Genomic DNA, 8,010 nt, shown 5'->3' on the forward strand with positions numbered 1-8,010 from the left:
CTGGACTTGCCCACACAACGTTACAATTGCCTGTTTGTCTGTTCTCAGTTGTTTTATGATATGAATGACGTCATACTATGCTCACCGTATTATAAACTTCGTCTATTTATCCTTAGCCCTCAATACAATGTGAAGAAATAGACAATACATTAGCGATGGCACATGGTCATATATTTGAAACCTGGTTTTATTATGTACTTTGCAATAAAATACAACTAATAGTTTACATGGGTTCACCAGAATAAGTTCTGTATATAGACCAAAACTATTTTATTTGGTTTTGTTGCCTCCTTAATATCTTCTGTTCTGGTACTACTAATGTAAAACCTCAACTTTTTAGCGAGCTATGGAAAAAATGGTGGAACCGCCATCTTCTGAAGGTGGCGAGACAACTATAACCGCAATGTCAGCTCTTGCTGCAGTGGGTCAGTACCTGTCCACTAACAGTGCCAAAAGCACGTTCCTGCGTAATACTGGGTTGGTTGTTAAGGCAATATCGTCCAAACTACCTCATGATCAAGATATGCAAGCTCAAAGCAATGTTGTATCTGCGCTCCAGACACAAGTCCATTCCCTAGCAGAGACCCTTTGTGAAATAAAGAGAAACATTGCTCAATGTCGTCAAGATATGCATGGTTTTGAAATCAGACTATCAGACATTTGCTATGTTGTTCAGGAGCCTAGGGGAAATGAAGGCGATGATTATGGTGCTCCATCGGACAATACAACATAAAAACGTAACAGTCAGGTCAAATGAACTGAGTTTCTGAACTTCTGGTGGTGCATTTATCTGCTAGACTGTTAAGTTTTATGCCAACCTTCCTTTTGTTATATAGTTGTAACTAGCGGGTCCACCCGCGCAATTGCGCGGCTAAGATTGGTACTCCCTCCGTTTCTTTTTACTCAGCATATAAGATTTGGTCAAAGTCAAACTACACAAAGTTTGACCAAATTTATATAAAAAATATGAACATCTACAATAGTAAAACTATATAGTATGAAAATACGTTTCATGGTGCATCTGATAATATTGATTTCATATTGTGAATGTTTATATTTTTTAATATAAAGTTAGTCAAACTATACAAAGCTTGACTTTGACCAAACCTTATATGCCGACTAAAAAGAAACGGAGGGAGTATATTTTATATATTTTTTATAATTGATATGTGTTTGCTATTTTTCGTACTCATATGGATATGTATTTTTTTTCTTTGACATTGCACAAAAGTTTATAATTGTTGCCAGTTGAACACCTTCATATGCATTTTCCTCTTCATAGTATTCTTTGTCTTTCAGCTGAGCGCCTCCATATGCATTTTTTCTCTTCAATACTATTCTTTATGTTTCAATCATCTCTGTCTATTATTTTAGTTTGCCAAAAAATTATTTTGTGTGAATGCCCAACATTTTCTTTCTTTGTTTTTTTACTACATGTTCCTAATCCATCATGGAATACTGAATTTTGTATCTTTTTTTTAGAAAATTCTGGAGCTAATTCCCCACAATATATTCTGTACCTAATATACTCAATTGTGTAAGAAATGAAATGAAAACATAGGAGTGAATAAATGGAATAGAAAATCTAATGAATATTAGTTTTCATTTCATAAGTACTTCATATTATACTCCCTCCGTTCCTAGTCTTTGTAGAGATTTTATTATAAACCACATATGGATGTATATAGATGTATTTTAAAGTGTAGATTCACTTATTTTACTCCGCATGTGGTTTATAATGAAGTCTCCTCAAAGACTTATAATTAGGAACGGAGGGAGTAGTACTCTGTAAGTTACAGCCAGCAAACCATGGGTCAACGACTCGGCGTGCTACCCTTCCCAGCCAAAAAAAGAAAACCCAAATTCTCGGTCTCCTCCCGTTTCTTTTTCACCGTTCCTTGCCTGATCCATAGATTCATCCACATTCGTTGCTAGATCCTGCCAAGGGAGGAGGACGGGGTGAGAAGGAGAAGGGGGATTTGCGGCGGAGTGCGGTGGCCGCATGCTCTCGGCGACGGCAGGTCCTCCAGCTCGACCACACGTGCCTGCTGCTCGCCCCCGCCGTCAATTGGATGGTCGTGGAGTTGGGCCCCTTTGAACCTGAGCGGTCGCTCTCCTCCAGGTAATCTCTCTTCCTATTCCTTCTCCTCCCTTCCCAGATGCCTGGTCTTCTAGGCTCCAGCAATGGCACGGATTTTGGTTTCTTTATGGAGATTTTCTATGGCTATGAGAAATTTGTTCGTCCATGTGAAAGCGAGTGGCTGCACCAAATCCATCCAGTGGCCTGCCCGTGCATCACTAAAGCTGGGAAGGAGATGCTCTTGGAGGCCAGATCGGCGAGGCTGGGGCACGCGTTCCAGCCTCAGATTCTGCGCCCCTAGCAGCAAGGTCGCGAGGCAAAGCGGTCGCATGGGAGGCCACTGGAGAATATGATAAATCTGTTTTGCTGAGTGGCGCTGCTCTCCTGTTTGTGCCACTGGGCCGAGAGCTGTGTCGTCGGGTTCGACAGCCATATTCTTCATAGTGTTCCTCGTCGTCTGTGGCAGAGTAGTAGGGATGGGTATGACTGCCTTACTACTCTCCCAACATCCTTTGCATTCTTCTTTTTCTGCGCACAGTATATATGTACTTTATAAAAGCTTGTTTACTTAGTTGATCCGTTAAATTTATTCAGAGATAAGGTTGAGTTACTTGGTTGTTCTGTTTTTATTACAATTCAGACAATAAGCTCGTACATTTGGACTATTTCTAGGATATAAATTGTAGAATTATTTATCTTGCCATTGATGTGCCTTGCGTTGCTTTAGGGAATTGAGCTTATGCTGTTTTTTAGTTAACATTCTGCCAAACTTTGGTTACTGTCTCTTCAACACATCCATATTAATTATATGAAGTTACGTATAGCAAAAAGTGTTCAATATTTCATTGTCTTGTAGAGAATCCATGGGTGGAGGCACGTTGTGGGCTTGCTACTGCTGTCAGCTTCCACCTATGTAATGTGCTACAACTTTGCATCATTACTACTTTCTGCACACCGGCTGATTCATCACAGGTATGTTTCCTCCCTGTAGTTGGATAAAAGGTGTATTCTTTCTATTTGTTGTTACCATATAGTATTAGCAAGTTAAATTAATGATATGTGTTTTTAAGACAAAAGAAAAAGGCTTGCATGTATTAACTGAATTTGGTCCATATGTGTTAATTGATATGCAATAGAGTTTTCACATGTGTTGTAGGTGATGCATATAACACTGGAGCTTTTCTCATTGTTCTCTTCAACTGAAAAGGCTAGACAGAAGAGCTGTTACCAAGAACATAAAACTCACTAAAGTGCATGTCTGAATTTAATAGACCTTTCCATAGTAACCATGAATGTAATTAGAAAATGCATGCAGGATCAAATATGCAAATTGTACATTGATGACCTATGGAAAATATCTGAACTCAAATGGATGAACTTATGATTTAGAACAACTCTTACTAACCTTTCAAATTTCAGAATTTACGGGAATCACTTGTCGAATATGTCATCTTCTAGAAAAATACTCTGCAGACGACACAATAGCTACTGTTACTTTAGGACTACAAAATAATCTATTAGACTCATTTTGCAGCGATAAGAAATTGCGCAGCTAGAATTTATATGTTTTTAATTTTAATGAAGGATCTGGTTTTGTTATTTTGCTTTACTCATACGAACTTGCATTTTTCTTTTTCTTTTTTAACATTGTATGGAAGTTTATAATAATGGTTAATTTGAACACCTTAGTATGCATTTTTTTTGCTTCAAACGGTTCTTCGTGTTTCAGTTATCTTCATATGTTATTTTAGTTTGTACAACTTCTTTTTTGCGTATGCCCACCATTTTCGTTTTTTTGTAGGCTTTCATGCATGTTTTTAATCCATCAGGGAATACTGAATTTAGTACTGGAGTAGTTTATTTTGTGAGAAAATTCTGTAGCTAATTTCCGGCAAAAAATTCTTTACGTAATGACCCAATTGTGTGAGAAATGAAATAGAGATATGAGTCTAGGAGTAAAAAACAGAAATAGAAAAAACTTATATTCGTTTTCATTCCACGTAAGTCACAACAGGCTGACCATGGGTCAACGTGGTGCTACCCATTCCATTATGTGTAGATAGAAAGTATCCCTTCCTCACTAATCTCTTCCACTCCTCTCCTCTCCTCCACTGGCTGCCCGACCATTATGTGTGGAAAGCAAGTCCCTTCCACTCCTCTCCTCCACTGGCTGTCCGACTTTGAGGACTTTGAGATGGGAATACAGATGGAGAGGGTGTGCCAAATTGATGGCCTGCTCGTCCAGAAGGGGAGTGGCTGCACCAAATTGAGTGGCCTGCCTGTGTATCACCAAAGCTGGGAAGGAGATTTTCCGCCAGATCTGGCCGAGGCTCCGGCACGCGTTCCAGCCACGGGCTCTGCGAGGCCGTGAGGCAAAGCGGTCGCCGGGGAGGCCACTGGCGAATATGAGAGACCCATAGTTTTTAGCTTCCTTGAGTGTCCCTGCTCTCCTATTCGTGTCAGTGGGCCAAAAGCTGTGCCGTCAGGTTCGACGGCCATGTTCTCCGCAGCATTCCTGGCCGTATGTGGTAGAGGAGTGGGATGGGTATGATTGTCTTACTACTCTCCCATCATCCTCTGCATTCCTCTCTTGATGGGCACAGTATATACGTACTTTTAAAGTTCACTTAATTACTTAGTTGATCTGTTAAATCTATTTAGATGTAAGGTAGAGTTACCTAGTTTTGTTAAATTATAATTCATACGCTGACCTGATACATTCTGTTGTTGTTCATGTAAGGATCTTTTATAAATTATAGTTATTTAATTTGCCATTGATTTGTGTTGTGGTTTTTAGGGAATTGAAGCCCAACTTTGACTATTGTCTCTTCAACACATCGGTATCAATTATATGGAATTTCGTATAGCAAAAGGTATATCTATGATATCCATCTACTACATATAACATCTATATATTTTTATATTTCATTGTCTTGTCTGCACATGTTAACATGTATATACAATAAATGCAGTGTCAGGAAATAGTAATTTGCATTGGCTTGTGATTGGTTGATTTACCTTTGTGGAGAGTCCACAGGTGGAGGCGAGTTGAGGGCTTCCTAATTGCTACTGCTGTCAGGTTCCACCTATGTAATGTGCTACAACTTTGCATCATTCTTACTTCCTCCACACTGGCTGTTTCTTCACAGTAAGGCAAAAGGAAGAAGGCTTACATGTATTAACAGAATTTGGTTCATATGTGTTAATTGATATACAATAGATTTTTCACATGCCATGAACATATAACTCACGGAAGTGCATGTCGGAATGTATTCCAAATAATTATAATGTGACATACTTCTGATGGTGCCAACATTTAACCATTATCTAATAATTGTCCTCCTTATATTGATTCGATGTCAAGTATTCTTTCTTTATCTCAGTACTCATAAATGGTTCGGCTTACTTTCAACACAATTATTGTATAATATTTGACACTTCTCAGATTTCCCATCTAGTGAGTTGACCAATTTTGCTACCATTGTTATTACTGCAGAGTAAGTATAATATGGAAGTTCTTGTTCAAATTAGTAGAATATATGCTTACCGGGTGTTAGAATTTGTAGATATATACCACAATTGTCACTACAGATTAAATATAATATGAAAGTTCTTGTCAGTTTTCTTTGTAGTTAGTTTGCGAATCACAACATGATCATTTGAATATTTTGTTGTAACAAATCTATCATAGCTATTGTTGTGAAAGAAAAATCCTTAAAAAATCACCCAATAGCAACCCGAAGAAGTTAAGAGATATAAATAATTCAGATATGGTTCCATTATGCTCCCTCTGTTCAATAATATATGACGTTTTTTGACAGTACACAGTGCCGAAAACGTCTTATATTATGGGATAGAGGGAAGTTTGTGATTTTTTTTTGTTATTCTTGATTCCACATGCTTCATTTGGGTGAATAATCCATTGACATCCAAATTTGGAGATATTAATTCACCTATGTAATGTGCATAATCTATGACACATTTTTGCTATGATGAATATGTAAATAAATTCTGTACAGTTCCATAAATACACAGTGATGCATTTTTGTTGTAAAGATAATGTAAATAACTTTTTATAGCTTTGCAAATAAGATTAACCTTGATGTATAAATCCGATCAGAGTATAGGTAGCTATGCAATGGTCATGCGTCACATCATTAGTCTAAGGCTCTAACCACATCCATGGAGAATCTAACATCTCAACCACGCATATCTGTTTGTTCCAGAAGCTATGAAATTGAGGTATGCAGAAGATGAAGAAACCTGAGAACTGATGATCCAAAGAAGAGTCGGAGCTCGAGCATCACATAGCCGTCAACTATGGTGGCTTGTAGGCAGATGTGTCTCAGACCGAAGTTGTTACCGCTGGACCGTGGTTACATGCATCCTAGCTCTTGGAGGCAGCGGTGCGGGGAGATATGCATGTGCAAGGAAAAGAAGTGGGCGAAGGCCGAAGAAGCAATCTATGCCTCCCTAGCGCTGGGTCCTGCTCCTCGATATGTCACCTTAGTCATGGCTGCCTTATCCCTCATGCTGCTGATTTGAACCTGCCCTACTCTCCTAGGCTGCTCGAGGGCTTCAGCGCGTGCCTTGCCGACAACACGGAAGGAAGAATCAGAAGTGACGGCTAGAGCGCTAGGAAATTGAAAACCATAGCAATTGATCTTCTCTATAAAACGTGTGTGCAAGGGACGTGGAACCTGCTTCAGGGAAGAAGAGATGGATCACTTGAGAGAAGAGACCAGCTTTGATCCTTTATTGGACAGACAATTTTTTTTTGTTTTTTTTGCTAATTGCCTAGTCCATATTGTCCATGTATTGGAAGCATGTAAACGTGTGGCTCCTGGAGTTTGTAGGGAAACCTGCTATATTGCTTTTGGATATGTGTAAGGGCTTTGTTTTTTATTTTCCCTTTTTTGCTTTCCAATTCGGACATGCATCAGTTCATACGTGATTGTATATTGGACTCAAACAATACGTGTCCATGTAGTCCTTCCTATGCGCGCTAGTGTTATGGTTCTATGCATCTAACATGACATCATAAAAGTTCAATACTGCTGGTAAATATATTTTTACATGTTACGTAGAAACTTTAAATCTCGACCGTTGTTATTCTAATCAAACGGTGTAAAAAAGATTAGCATATGTGGACAAACGTGATGGCTTGTTTTACTTTTGTTTTAATTATATAATAGAAGATTTGTTTTGGTGCGATATAAAATTTATTCTTAACGTGCAGCCACCGCCTGAAGAAAACAGCAAGCCATTTTTGTATAGTGTAGGGTGTTCCCTATATTTGCACTAGTGGCGATCTTTGATGTTGAGTGAATGTAATCTGTGCAATCGCCTTAATAGCCTAGCGTTAGTTTCGCCCTTATTTATTTCCTAGTCTTCTTTTTTCCTGGTTTGCTAGTGGCCGCAACTACCATGGGCCATATACGGGCCATAGGATCCACGGGTCTCCTACGGGCCGTCGATAAATGGGCCTGTAATCGGTGGGCCTCGGGCCGTCGGATAAATGGGTCTACATGGGCCATAACCGGGCGTAATTGGTATTGGCCCAGCACGGTAACAGGCCGTTAACAGGCCATAGGACAGCAAAGGCTTAATTCTTTCACAGGCATAACGGGTCGTTAATGGACCAGAATATAGGACGGGCTGGAAACGGCACAACGGGTTAACAGGCCAGAAACGGGCTAACTCTTGCCATGGGCCGAATTTGGCCCATTAGGGTAACAGGCCAGTAACGGACCGACTCTTGCCATGGACCGAATTTGGCCCATTAGTGGAACAGGTCAGTAACGGGCCGACTCTTGCCATGGGCCGAATTTGGCCCATTAGGGGAATAGGCCAGTAACGGCCCAGAAGTAATCGAGGACCGAAAAGGAGCCCAAGAACGTATGGGCCGTCAATAGGCCGAAAGCTAACAC

At 39.7% G+C, this 8,010-nt stretch overlaps 1 long non-coding RNA gene across 4 annotated transcripts; it reads left to right on the forward strand.

Annotated features, from left to right (window-relative positions):
* Positions 1-1,789: 1,789 nt before the first annotated feature.
* On the forward strand, positions 1,790-6,985 carry LOC125545079. 4 transcript variants are annotated; one of them, XR_007299888.1, is made up of 5 exons: positions 1,790-2,122; positions 2,937-3,052; positions 4,878-4,953; positions 5,053-5,577; positions 6,307-6,985. It is a non-coding gene; the product is annotated as an uncharacterized LOC125545079 (long non-coding RNA). The 4 variants fall into 4 exon arrangements; XR_007299887.1 differs by having other exon boundaries at positions 1,795-2,122; positions 5,053-5,159; XR_007299886.1 differs by having other exon boundaries at positions 1,796-2,122; positions 5,053-5,170.
* Positions 6,986-8,010: the final 1,025 nt, after the last annotated feature.

Source organism: Triticum urartu, chromosome 3 (genome assembly GCF_003073215.2).
Source record: "Triticum urartu cultivar G1812 chromosome 3, Tu2.1, whole genome shotgun sequence".
In the NCBI taxonomy this organism is placed as follows: Eukaryota; Viridiplantae; Streptophyta; class Magnoliopsida; order Poales; family Poaceae; genus Triticum; species Triticum urartu.